Here is a 14,577-nt window from a genome sequence, read left to right as displayed (position 1 = left end):
ATCTGATTTGTGTCTTATTGCAGACTTCTGGGAAAATCAGTAAGCTAATCACACAAGCAGGAAATTACATTTCTGGGGGGCGTTCTGTATACAATCTGTGTACAGAACACCTCCATGTAGTCATTTCACATTTTACAGAACATTACAGAGCTGCAGATTGAAAAGGAAAGGCCATTTTTTTTTTTTTTTTTTATTATTTCTTTATTTTTGAGATTTTCCAAAATTTACAAACAACTATAATTCGTATAAAAACCATTTCACATAGTAAAAAATACAGCATCATTTCTTATAAAGGTTGTCTTTCTTTTCCCTCCCCTCCCCCCCGCCCACCTCTCTCTCACTCGGTCCTACTCCATGGGATTCCTTTTAACTAACATTCCACCATCTTCAAATAATTTTCAGTTTTACCAAATAGTAGCCATAGACGCCATTTATTCTGGTACCTTTCCTCCATATTATCCAGTTTGTACATTGACTCTTCAATAATTCGTATCCTTTCTAATCTTTCTACCCACTCCCTCATCGAGGGAGGGTCAGATCTTTTCCATTTTAGCGGTATCAATGATTTAGCAGCATTTAATAAACAGGGAATTAAAGAATACCCATACGCCCTCTCTCCTTTTTCTATATCATGGAATAAGCATACCCATGGATCCCTCCTAATCCTTTCCCCTGTTATTTCAAAAATGGTTTCTATTACTTTATCCCAAAATGTCTGTATCTTAGGACAGAGCCACCATATATGGGCAAATGACCCCATCCCCAAACAGCCTCTCCAGCATGACCGGGAGGTCGCGCTACATATTTTATTTCCTTGTTGTGGGGTTATGTACCATCTTGTTAAAAGTTTATATGACATCTCTCGTGTTTGTGAGTCTATGGCAACCGAATAAGTTCGTCTAATTATCCTATTTCTATGATAATCATTACTTAAAGACCCAATTTCCCTTTCCCACTTTTCAAGATAGGGGGGGTAGTTTTGCTCTATTCTTTCTATTAAGATTTTATAAAGTTTTGAAATCCTTTTTTCAAGGCACTGGCGATTCACTAATAACTTCTCCAATGGTCTAAATTGTTCCTTACCCCGTAATGGCTGTGGTAGAGACTGAGTGAAATAATATAATTGATAATATCTCCATTTGTCTAATGGTTTGTGACCCCATTTCCCTATAATTTCCTCATATGTGCACATCCTATTACCTTCCATCACCTCCAGTAGTTTAATGTTATCTTTCTTAACCCATCTACTATAATATAAATATTCCTCTTGACCTGGGATAAAAAATTTAGTGTCCAATAGTGGCATTAATGGTGAGTTGTGTTCCCAGTTATGTCTCTTATTTATTGTGTCCCATATCTGAAGTGAGTTTTTTGTCAGTGTGTTTGTGTTAAGGCCTAATTCTCTGTATTTTGCAGGTATCCATACTATTTCCCCTAATTCCCTTCTACTTAACTTAATTTCTAGTTCAACCCAGTCCTTACCCTTTTTATTGTGTATCCAATCCGGTATTCGTGAGATTACTATGGCCTCATAATACTTTTGAAGATCCGGCATTGCCAGCCCTCCCCTCTCTTTACTTCTTATCAGGATATTCCGTGCCACCCTCGCCGCTTTTTTTTTTCCATATAAATCTATTAATCAAAATTTTGAGTTTATTTAAATAAACCTGTGGTAACACTATTGGGATCATTTGGCATGTATAGGTGAAAATTGGTAAAATAAACATTTTAACTACGTTTATTCTACCTGTCCATGATAGAGCTTTATGTTGACACCTTTCCAAATGTTGTTTAATTGTATTTAGTATGGGTATATAGTTGGCATCAAACAGAGCCGTTCTCCTATCCTGCTCCAAACAATCATCCAACTCTCGTTTTTTTATTATCAAGTCCTGGGTGTCCCGCAGCCCCCATGGTCTCCCCATCTGTTCTAATCTCTGAATTTCCTCGTATAATAGGGTTTTCTTCCTCACCCTCTCTCTCTTTTTCCCTGCGCCAATCCCTATTAATACCCCTCTTATAACTGCCTTGTGTGCTTCCCATAATACAGGGCTGGAGGTTTCCGGTATGTCGTTCAAACTAAAAAATTGTGCAATCTCATGCTCAATCCTTTCTACTGTATCTTTATCCTGTAATAGAGATTCATTCAGTCTCCAATTCATCCTCGGTCCATGGTCCCCCCCGATCTCCAGCTGGATCCACACAGGTGCATGATCTGAAACTGTTCTTATCTTTATTTCAGCCTTCTTAAGTGCCCTTAGAAATGAGTGTTCCAGAAAAATATAATCTATTCGGGAGAAAGAACCATGGACCGAGGAGAAACATGTATAATCCCTATCTTTTGGATGTAGTGTTCTCCAAGTATCATATAATTGATATGAAGTTAACGCCCTTAAAAACATTCTCAGTTTATATTCAGATATCCTAGGGCCCGCCCCTGTAGTATCTATTTTAGGGTTCATACTCCAATTGAAATCCCCTGCCAGGATTAATTTCCCTTCTTTAAAGTCTTCTATTTTATTCAATACTTTCTTCAGGAATCTACCCGTATTCTTGTTTGGGGCATAGATATTAACAAGTGTACATTTAAAATTGAACAGCCTACCTTTTAGGCACAGGTAACGACCCTCCGGATCCACCAGTCGCTCAACTAGGTTAAATGTCGTTGTTCTACTAAACCCTATCGCAACCCCTCTCGAGTAGGAGGATGGGGAATCCCCATAAAACCACACCGGAAAATTGGCCGAATTCAATCTAACCCCAGAAGTACATGTTATATGCGTCTCTTGAAGACATACTATATTTGCATCCATGTATTGCAATTCGTCATTTATCCTATATCTTTTCCTTTTTGAATTTAAACCCCTTACATTATAAGTGGTAACATTAAGGACTACCCCCTCTTTTTTTTTTTTTTTTTTTTCCTTTAAGCGTCTAGTGGGTCCGGTGTTACCTGTCCCTCCTAGCCCCATGGGAGGACCGAGTGAGGGCCCCAAAAACCAACCAAAAACCACCCCCCTCCCTCTCCTCCCCCCTCCCCCCTCGTCCTATAACGGCATGTCTCGTGAGACTGGGTAGGACATCCCCCTTCCCGTTAAACCTATGGCATTGGTGGGCCGATATTTGTGTTCGCCTCACCCCCATAGTGTCCCTGGGGCTCATACCCTTATCTGCCCGAGGCTCCCCTCGCCTTCCCTCCCCCCCCTCCCCCCATCTCCCCTCCCCTCACACTCCTCCGCTCCAGCGTGGCCTATTAATCCAACTCAATTCCAGTAATCTACTTTCGACTCCAACTGCTCGGTCGACCATGCCCTTTCCTCCCCTGGGTGCTGTTCCCCTCCCCCCCAATACATCTTCACACCCCCATTCTATCTGAGGGGCAGGGTGTATGCCTAACTGCTCACAAAATTCTGGGAGGTCTTCAGGGAAGCGCAGAACTGCAGATCGTCCCTCTTTCTTCCCTATGAGGCATGCTGGAAATCCCCATTGATATGGGATGTCCGCCGCTCTCAATAATTCCGTGAGTGGTTTTAAGCATCTCCTTCTTCCCAGTGTCTCACCCGCTAAATCAGGGTAAATCTGCAGTTCCGTGCCCTCATGGACCACCCCAGGCTGGATTCTCCCTCTTCTCATTACCTGAATTTTTTCTGCTACATTATGAAATCTCACTATAACGTCTCGAGGTGCTTCTGTTCTAATCCCCCGGGGGCGAGTCATTCTATGTATTCTATCAATTTTCAATGGGGCTGTAACTTCCTTGTCCAATAAAGGGTTAAAAATCTGTTGAGCTATCTCTCCAAGGGCGGAACCGCCATATGTCTCAGGGAGACCTTTTATCCGTATGTTCTTCCTCCTACTTCTATTTTCTTGGTCCTCCAACTTATATCTGATTGTTCTATTTGATCTCCGGAGGGCTGTTATCTGCTCTAAGATTCCATCCATCTTACACTCTTGAGTCTCAACTCTGTTTTCTACCTCCTCCACTCTCCCCAATACCAAACCTATATCGCTTCTTATTGTTGCGATATCCGCCCTTAGAGAGATCTCCATTCTCGAGAACATCTCAGAGAGCATCTCCCTAATTTGTGGGGAATGGGGGGTTTCTTTATGGCTATCCGGAACCATTTCTTCTGCCTCTCTGTTAACCATCTCCACCTCTCCCCGGGGATTATTCTGGTCTACTTCTTCATTCTGTGGGTTTACTCCGCTTTTTTTTTTAAGCTCACTTGACTTTATGGCAGGATTTTTTACCCCCCTACCCTCTTCCCCCTTATGTCTACTTGTGCCCGAGCGGGTAGGTTTTTCTGTTCTGGGGCTACCGATCCCTTCATCCTCTCTTATACTAGAATTTGCAGCCAGATATTTTTGAATTCCGACCGGGCTTGTAGCCGGGGTGACTGTCTTATTTACTTTACCTGTCTTTTCCCTCATTTTGGCAGGACTAAAACCCTCCTCCCCTTATCTATCAATCACCAGGTGTTTCTCTTTACTATCAACCCCCTCCCTTTTCCTTCCTTCCCCCTCTTCCCCCCTATCTCCACCCTAATCTAATATACCTCCCGCTGAAAATCTCCCAGAGGTCTAGAACCACCCACAATGAGGTACAATTAAATCAAAAGTAACGACAGCAACGACTAGCTTACTTTCAACCAAACACCAAAAAAAAAAAAAAAATAAATAAAAAAAGGGGGATGGGACCTAGTTCAGCTGCTTTCCACGCCGCAGGTAAATCCTCTATCAAAGTCCATACCGTCTAACTCAACGGTTTACCTATAGTGTAGTAGGCTGAGCAGCGAAAAGTTATTGATATTAATATTATTACAGCTGTTATACTGAGTTCGTCTTACACTGATGACAAATTATCCCACCCTAAAATCAAAAAGCAAAAAACGATATCAAATATATCCAGTCCTTTAACTGTTAAATGGAGGCAGGCAAAACAGTCACACAGCCAGGGAAGGTTTTAAATGAGCTTTTCCTGAAAAAGAGACTCTTGCGTCAGATAACAAACATCAAGATGCATCCAACATCTATTGTTCACAGCAGCGCAAACTTCGTCCTTTGGTTATATACATATGCATTCAATTGTAGTTTTGTGTTCAAACAAAGGAGGGTTTAGCAGATAAAGCAAGTTCCAGCAGCAAACAGATTATTATTTTTCCTCTTATTATAACTTCCCCTTCTCATCTCCCAGTACACTTATAGCCTAGCAGCGGCAGGTTTGGGGTATGCAGGAGAAATACTGTCCTTCGGGGGTCGACCTTCAGAGACATTCAATAACAGCCTTCTTATGCCATAAAAGGGAGGGGGGGGGGGGGTACTCACAGGTGCGCCCAAGCTATAACCAGGGGGATAGACCCCTTCCTATCAGGTATACTGTCTTTAGCCATCTCCAGCTTTGGGCTGCCCCCCTCCCCGTCTGACCGCTTGTCTTACCGCTGTCCTGCCATCATGGACCGACCGCCAGACACCGACAGGCACAAACACAACTCCTTGGGTACACAGCTCCTCTCCTGGCGCCAGGTTTCAGGTTCAGCTGTCTGCTAGTCAGGGGGTCTTCATCACTGAGGGGTAGGCATCCGCCAGCTCTTCCGCCAATTCGCCGAGCAGAAGGTGGCTGTAAGCGTTTACACAGGCCGCGCATGTACCAGGATCACGGGAACCGCCGCAGCTTGGTTCGAATCAGCGCGGCGTTGCTGGAGCTCTCCGTGGGCCAATAGAGTTGCGCACAGCCCAGCATCGAGAGCGTGACGAGGGGGAGACAGAGCGAGGATCTCGGGAGATCCGGCGTGCAGCCGCTCCTACGTCATGGCGCTCCGCCTCCTCCGGAAAGGCCATTTTAATAACATTCAATTACAATATGATTTTTGTCACAATTGTATATGCTATATAACTTTTTTTTTTATTTCCTAATTTTTTTTCCCTGTGAAAGTGAAGTTACCCTTTAAACTACTTCCACATACATAAACGGCCAGGTGGGCGCTCTCTCCTGAGTGAACATTCAGGAATGTCCCTCAGAATGAGGGGGGGGCGCAGGCTCATGCAGCTGTGCGATCCCGATGCGCTTGTGTCACCCGGACACAGCGCATCTCCGATCGGCAGGAGGGTTCTGTGATTGGCCCTCTTGATCACATGACACCATGTCCAATCACAGCCGTCATGTGATGTAAATACAGAGAAGGTTGCTAGGCAATTGGCTCTTCTCTCCTCACACAGAAGTTGTCGGTGAGGAGAGGAGAGCAGATCGCTGCAGCTTATTACTCACCGATCAGCAACCTAGTGTCACCACACAATGTAAAACACACGTTCCCACACAATGTCCCTAAATAATAAAAACACCTGTCCCCCACATATTTCCCACTAAAATCACATGTCCCAATGATTATCTGCACACATATGTCCGTGATCACCTGCACACATCTGTACCTGATCATTTGCGTACAACTGTCCGTGATCACACAAACCAATTATTATACACTTAACTGAATTTTTTTTACCAAAAACACATAGAAGAATACATTTTGGCTTAAATTTATGACAAAATTCTATTTTAAAAGAAATCCAATAAAATCGAAAGAAGAAAATATTGTCTTTTTTTCCATATTTCCGCTCTTTTTTCGCTTATATCGCAATAAAAAAAGAAGGAGTCATGAATAAATACCACCAAAAGAAAGTTCTATTTGTGCGAAAAAAATTATAAAAATTTCATTTGGATACAGCGTAGCATGACCGCGGAATTGTCATTGAAAATGCGACAACGCTGAAAGCTGAAAAATGGTCTGGGAAGGAAGTCGGCGAAAGTGCCCGGTATTGATGTGGTTAACATTAAATGTAATTGTGCTGAATATTTTTCTACTGTTTCTATTACAAGTTGCAGCAAAAAAATAATAATAATTAAAACAAAAACAGTAACATCATAAAGTCATAACATATTACATTAGGTCATTCACTGAATGGAACAATTAGAAAATTATTTTCAGTTAGCTTTTTTCAACTCATTAATAACACATAATAGAATGTTTAGCAAGAAATATCATTTTTAAAATAAACCGAATATGGACGTTATGAACGGACAATGGTAAACAAACAAAACAACTGCCCACAAATACTGCTGACACGAGGAAAAAAATTATTCTATGGAAAATAATCAAACAGCAATAAATAATGCATGATCCTGCAAAACCCCATCTAGTATAGATTCTTCTATTTTCAGTACAATGGGACTTGGGAAGTTTTCTCTACTCAGGTTATCCAGGATGGATGAAAACCCTCTAACACTTCTGGTCATACTATTTATTGCTAAACTTTTCATGGTAATATACACAGAGTACATAGCTCACCATCTGACATTGCTGCCTAACATTAAATAGAGTATGTAGCAGCTTACCAATCATTAGATGTTGTGGGTGCATTTGTTTTCTTTTTTAGGCTTTTTTCCCTTGGGGATATGGCCAGTAACGCACCACCTGTATTATACTGACACTACTCTGGATGAATGAGAACAGGGGGCAGATTTGGACAGCAGCAAGTTAGTCTGGGGGAGGGAAGTATGAAGTACTAGCAGATTTAAATACAGTAACAAACTGAAGCTGAACTCCAGCTAATACTTTAGAATCAGTTACAGCAAACATTTTTTTCCCCTTTTGGGATAAAGGTACATAAATAAATAAAAGCTGATCATTTTAACCACTTCAGCCCCAGAAGAATTTGTCCCCTTATTGACCAGGCCATTTAGCAATATGGCACTGCATTGCTTTAACCGGTTCCCGACCAGCGCACGACGATGTACGTCGACAGAATGGCACGGGCAGGCATATTGGCGTACAGGTACGTCCAATCTTCAATGCCGCCCTGGTCGGGACCCCCGCGAGTCCAGTCGCGGGACCCGCGGACTCGATCGCCATGGGCATCCCCGCGATCGTCTCACGGGACGACTGAATGGAGGAAATGCTGTGTAAACAGCATTTCTCCATTCTGCCTAGCAACTAGTGACGCTGATCTCTGCTCCATTTGATTGGAGCAGAGATCAGTGTTCACTAAATGAAAGCCCAACCCCCCCACAGTTAGTAACACTCCCCTGGGAACACTTAACCCCTACACTGCCACCCACTGGTTAACCCCTTCACTGCCAGTGTAATTTACACAGGAATCACTGCATTTATATAGCAGTGATTACTGTATAAACGACAATGGTCCCAAAAATGTGTCAAAAATGTCCGATGGGTCCCCCACAATGTCGCAGTCACAATAAAAATTGCTGATCGCCGCCATTACTAGTAAAAAAATATATAATAAAAAAATTATTAATAAAAATGCTATAAAACTATCCCTATTTTGTAAACGCTATAACTTTTGCGCAAACCAATCAATAATCGCTTATTGCGATTTTTTTACCAAAAATATGTAGAAGATTACGTATCGGCCTAAACTGAGGGAAAAAAAATGTTTTTTTTATATATTTTTGAGGGATATTTATTATAACAAAAAGTAAAAAATAATGAATTTTTTTCAAAATTGTCGCTCTATTTTTGTTTATAGCGCCAAAAATAAAAACCGCAGGGGTGATCAAATACCACCAAAAGAAAGCTCTATTTGTGGGAAAAAAAGGACGTCAATTTTGTTTGGGAGCCACGTCACACGACCGCGCAATTGTCAGTTAAAGTGACGCAGTGCCGAATCGCAAAAAGTGGTCTGGTCTTTGACCAGCAAAATGGTCCGGTCTGTAAGTGGTTAAAGCATAGTTCCACCCAAAAATTGAACTTTCTCTGGTGTCACATATGGCACCGTTCGGGGGGTGGGGGGCTGGGGGTGGTGGTGCTGGGGGTCAGATACCTGTCTAATACAATTTCCGGAGTCTTCTTCGTCCCCACCGCTGTCTTCTGGGAGACACACAGGTTCCATAACACAGCAGGGACCAGTGGGATAGTGCAGCGTGGGTCACGCATGCGCAGTAGGGAGCCAGGAAGTGCTTACTCACTTACTGATGCCCTTACCAAAGATGGCGACTGTAGCACCTGACACCCGAGGGATAGATCGGCTTCGGGTGCTGACATTGCTGGTGCCCTGGACAGGTAAGTGTCCTTATTTTAAAAGTCATCAGCTGCAGTATTTGTAGTTGCTGATTAAAAAAAAAAATTAAAAATCGGCGGGCCTTCGCTTTAACTGACAATTGATTGTGCGGTCGTGCTTTGTTGTGCCCAAACAAAATTGACATCCTTTTTCTTCCCACAAATGGAGCTTTCTATTTTTGGTAAAAAAATAAATAAAATCGCAATAGGCGTATATTGATTTGGTGTGCGCAACGTTATAGCCTCTACAAAATAGGGGATAGCTTTATGGCATTTTAATTATTTAATTATTTATTAATTATTAATTAATTTAACCACTTAATAACCGCCCTATAGCCGAATGACGGCTTCAGGGTGGTTTCTTAACTGTGGGAGGCCGTCATATGACGTCCTCCCAGAATTCCGCTCTCGCGGCCGTTTACCACGTGATCGCTCCGTCAAATGACGGAGTGATCACTTGTAAACAAACCGGCGTCATAACAGGTTCCTCCCTCCCCCTCTCTGTACCGATCGGAACAGCGGAGGGGGAAGAGATCGGTGTCAGCAGCGATGTGGGCTGCATCTGCAGTGCCCACATCGCTGCTCACCGAAAATTAACCCCTCAATTCCCTGCCATTACTCTGCAATACCCTGCCATTACTCTGCAATACCCTGCCATTACTCTGCAATACCCTGCCATTACTCTGCAATACCCTGCCATTACTCTGCAATACCCTGCCATTACTCTGCAATACCCTGCAACACCCGCCAATGCCCTGCAACACTCTGCAATGCTCTGCAACACTCTGCAATGCTCTGCAACACCCACCAATACCCTGCAACACTCTGCAATGCTCTGCAACACCCGCCAATACCGTGCAACACTCTGCAATGCTCTGCAACACCCTCCAATATCCTGCAATACTCTGCAACGCCATACTCTGAGATACCCAGCCATACCCAGCCATAGTCGGTGATACCCTGCAATACCCAGCCATAGACAAACCCCCCCCGTCCCGCCGCCCTCCGGTGCTTCTACCGACTCGCCAATACTATCAAATCCAGAATCTTTTTTTTTTTTTTTTTCAGGCTTCCCAGCTTAGAGGTGAGATGCGGGGTCTTCTTGACCCCACATCTCACTGTAAAGAGGACCTGTCATGCCATATTCCTATTACAAGGGATGTTTACATTCCTTGTAATAGGAATAAAAGTGATCAAAAAATTTATTTTTGGGGAAAAAAATGTCAAACTAAAATAAAGTAAAATGAACAATAAAATGTTTTTTTTTTTTTTTTAAAGCGCCCCTGTCCCCATGTGCTCGCATGCAGAAGCGAACGCATACGTAAGTCCCGCCCACATATGAAAACGGTGTTCAAACCACACATGTGACGTATCGCTGCGTACGTTGGAGCGAGAGCAATAATTCTAGCTCTAGACCTCCTCTGTAACTCAAAACATATAACCAGTAAAAAAAAAATTAAATCGTCGCCTATGGGGATTTTTAAGTAGCGACGTTTGGCGCCATTCCACGAGCCTGTGCAATTTTGAAGAGTGACATGTTAGGTATCGATTTACTCGGTGTAACTTCATCTTTCACATTATGCAAAAATTGGGCTAACTTGACTGTGTTTTTTTTTTTTTTAAGCACAAAAAACACTTTTTTTTCCAAAAAAAAGCATTCGAAAAATTGCTGCGCAAATACCGTGCGAGATAAAAAGTTGCAACGACCACCATTGTATTCTCCAGGGTGTTTTCTAAAAAAACATATATAATGTTTTGGGATTCGATGTAATTTTCTAGCAAATAAATGATGATTTTTACATGTAGGAGAGAAATGTCAGAATTGTCCTGGGTGCTCCAGAACGCCTGATGGCGCTCCCTGCATGTTGGGCCTCTGTATGTGGCCGCACTGTGTAAAAGTCTCACACATGTGGTATCGCTGTACACGGGAGTAATAGCAGAATGTGTTTTGGGGTGTAATTTGTGGTATGCATATGCTGTGTGGGAAATAAACTGATAATATGACAATTTTGTGAAAAAAAAAAAAAGTAAAAAAAATCTTGATTTTGCAAAGAATTGTGGGAAAAAATGACAACTTCAAAAAACTCATCATGCCTCTTACTAAATACCTTGGAATGTCTTCTTTCCAAAAAGGGGTCATTTGGGGGGTATTTGTACTTTTCTGGCATGTTAGGGTCTCAAGAATTGAAATAGGCCGTCAGTACTTCAGGTGTGATCAATTTTCAGATATTGGCACCACAGCTTGTGGACTCTATAACTTTCACAAAGACCAAATAATATCCACCAATTTGTACTTATTTTTACCAAAGATATGTAGTGGTATAAATTTTGGCCAAAATTTATGAAGAAAAAATTACTAATCTGCTAAATTTTATAACAGAAATGAAGAAAAATTCATTTTTTTTTACAGAATTTTCTGTATTTTTTCTTTTATAGCACAAAAAATAAAAAACCCAGCGGTGATTAAATACCACCAAAAGAAAGCTCCATTTGTGTGAAAAAAAGGACAAAAATTTCATATAGGTCCAGTGTTGCATGACTGAGTAATTGTCATTCAAAATGTGAGAGCACCGAAAGCTGAAAATTGGTCTGGTTATTAAGGGTGTTTAAGTGCCCAGTGGTCAAGTGGTTAATTATTTTTATTTTACTAGTAATGGTGGCAATCTGCGATAAATAGTGGGACTATGACATTGTGGCAGACAGATCGGACACTTGACACTTTTTCTGGGACCATTGACATTTATACAGCGATCAGTGCTATAAATTGTCACTGATTACTGTGTAAATGTCACTGGCATGAAAGGGGTTAACACTAGGGGGTGGGGTTAAATGTGTTCCCTAGGTGTGTTCTAATTGTGGTGGGGGGGGGGGGGGGGGCTTACTGGAACATGACAGAGATCACTTTTCTCGATCACTGAAAACAGTAGATCCAGTCATGACACCAGGGAATCACTTTGTTTACAAAGGCAGCTGGTGGACATCGAGTCTGTCCGACTCACAGGCACGCTCCCGCAGCGTGTAGCCGCCTTACAGCTACGCCGATTAGCCCAGGAGAGCCGACCTGCTGGCTGGTTGGCAAGCAGTTAAACATCCCTGCCACTGTCAAATGGCCTGTCTAATCCTTGTAACTGCAAGAGAACTTCTCTGTTGAAAAGCAACAGACTTAATGGGTGTAGGGCTAAAACAACTAATCGATTAATCGACAACTAATCGATTATGAAATTGATTACTATTTTCATAATCGATTAATCGGCCAGTAACAAAATGGGTTAAAAAAATAAATTAAAAAAAAAAAAAAAAAAAACACTAAAATTAGCCCTTTATAATACAAAGGGCAAATAACCGCTACTGTAAATATTACTTTCACTGTTCTACAGTAAAAAAATGAACCCCTTACAGTAGTGATTATCTGCTTTTTCTACTATAAAGGGCTCATTTTAGTTTTTTTAACCCCATTATGTTACTAAACGTCTTAGACCTGGTTCACATCTATGTGTTTTTTTGGTGCTTTTTGCAGAAATACTCTACAGTTCATTTACATGGTTTCCTATGGGAAACGTTCACATCTGAAATGGTCAGGGACTTTTAATGCAAAATGGTGCTTTATTGGTTCAATATACTTCAATGGAGAAGCTGCAGAAAAGCATGTAATGCGTTTTTACAGCAATTTGTGTTTTTTAATCTGCCCAAAAAAAAAAAAGCAAAAATGCAAATTGCAGTAAAATCACGAGCGCACAAATCAAAAACGCAAAGCAAAAGGCACTGCAGAAACAGATCAAAAAAGCAAACTGCATACCGAGCCTTATGCTGGCCACACAGATCAATTTTCGGATGAGAATATTCAGACTAAAAATCTTTGTACATTTGCTGAATGAAAGAATTTTGTTTGAAATTTTCACTTGTTTTTAAAATGAATGTAATATCTGAACGAAAACCACATACACTGTCTGAAAATTCCTTTGACTAAGAAGTTTTCTATTGTTTCTAAATATTCCTATCACTGTGGTTGAAAATGACCATCAATTTGACCCACTTTTTTTTGTAAGGTTATTAACCGATCAAAACAATAATCGGCCAACTAATCGATTATGAAAATAATCATTAGTTGCAGCCCTAAATGGGTGCATCATAAAGAAAATAGTATATAGAAAGTCTAAAAAGTGTAATGCAGCCATCACATCTACGAATTGGTAAGCTGCAATATAATAAATATTTGGTTTTGTATGTAAAAGGGACACTAATAGTTGTCAACATTATTTGTACTTTCTTATTTACAAGTTGAAAGCCTGGATTTTTTTCTTCATGACACATTTACATTACAAAAACCATTTACTAGGGGCTGCTTCCATAAAAGTTTAATTCCCAAAGCACTCTTTTCTTTGCCAGCAAAACTATTTTATTTTACTTTTAGGCCACTTTCAGTTGTAGCAGAATCTGCCAAGTGGATCCACCTGCTCAGCGGGGATCTCTCCGCTGGTCCCTGCTGAGCAGAGTGGACACAGACACAGTCCTCTGTTCTCTATGCAGCGGTAGGATGGAAATGGACTGCTAGTCCGTTTCCATCCGATTCGATCCGATAGAAAGATGGGTATCCCTATCCGTCTGTTTTTAGCGGACCAGATTGGATGTCGGCGGGTGTCAGGGGACACATGTCCACTGACATCCACCGCACCATAGAGAACAATGGATGGTCCGATCGAGTCCACCTGAAAAATTGACAGGAGGACCTGATCGGTTCTCTGGTGCCTTAGAATTATATGTTATAAAACTTTTATTTATAATCTACTAAATATATACACATTTTGTTTTACAAACATATAACACTACACCATTAGAAGAAGCCTGCTTGCAGGCACAGTTTGACTATAAAACATTAGACAGAACCATCAAAGAATGAGTTTTTGCCATGAGACATTCAGTTGTGTGAAAACGTGTGCTTGAGTTACTGAGGTGTGTAAGCAGTTTTGTTTTTTAGATGGCAAGTAGACAGAATAAAATAAGAAAGGGAGTCTGAAGTGTACTTCCTAATACTACCAATAGTTATTTATATTACTAGACTTTACATTTTATCTCACAATTGTATACCACCTATGGATCAGAGCAATTTTTATATTTCTGCTATGTATCCAGAGCGCTTATTCAGCAAATAACTTCAGCAAATAACTTTTTGCTATTAAGGTCAAACAAGGCTTTCATTTTGTAATATTGTCTTGCAAAAATATTTTTTTTCCTGTTTTTTAAATAAACCTTGGAAAAAATAAAAAAAAATCTTTTTGGACTAGTGTTAGTTAACCACTTGACCTCCGGAAGGTTTTACCCCTTCCTAACCAGACCATTTTTTTATATTTAGCACTGCACTACTTTAAACTGGCCATTTATGTGGTTATGCAATGCTGTATGCAAAGTCCACATTTTTCAATAGATTCACGTGACTTAAAATGTGCTCCACCAAAATAGTGGAGCAGGCGTTAAAGGGTTAGTGGACTGAGATATACAAATTGCAGCAATA

At 41.1% G+C, this 14,577-nt stretch overlaps 1 protein-coding gene across 3 annotated transcripts in view; it reads right to left on the bottom strand.

Moving 5' to 3' along the window:
- POT1 (protection of telomeres 1) overlaps positions 1–14,577 on the bottom strand; it is a 154,180-nt gene that overhangs the window by 117,356 nt on the left and 22,247 nt on the right. The gene's annotated exons all lie outside the window — the stretch shown is intronic.

Source organism: Lithobates pipiens, unplaced genomic scaffold (genome assembly GCF_037356315.1).
Source record: "Lithobates pipiens isolate NorthernLeopardFrog02 unplaced genomic scaffold, aLitPip1_a1.2 Scaffold_8, whole genome shotgun sequence".
NCBI lineage: Eukaryota > Metazoa > Chordata > Amphibia > Anura > Ranidae > Lithobates > Lithobates pipiens.
The sequence above is the reverse complement of the archived record's forward strand: the minus strand, read 5'-3'. Positions and strand labels throughout refer to the sequence as shown.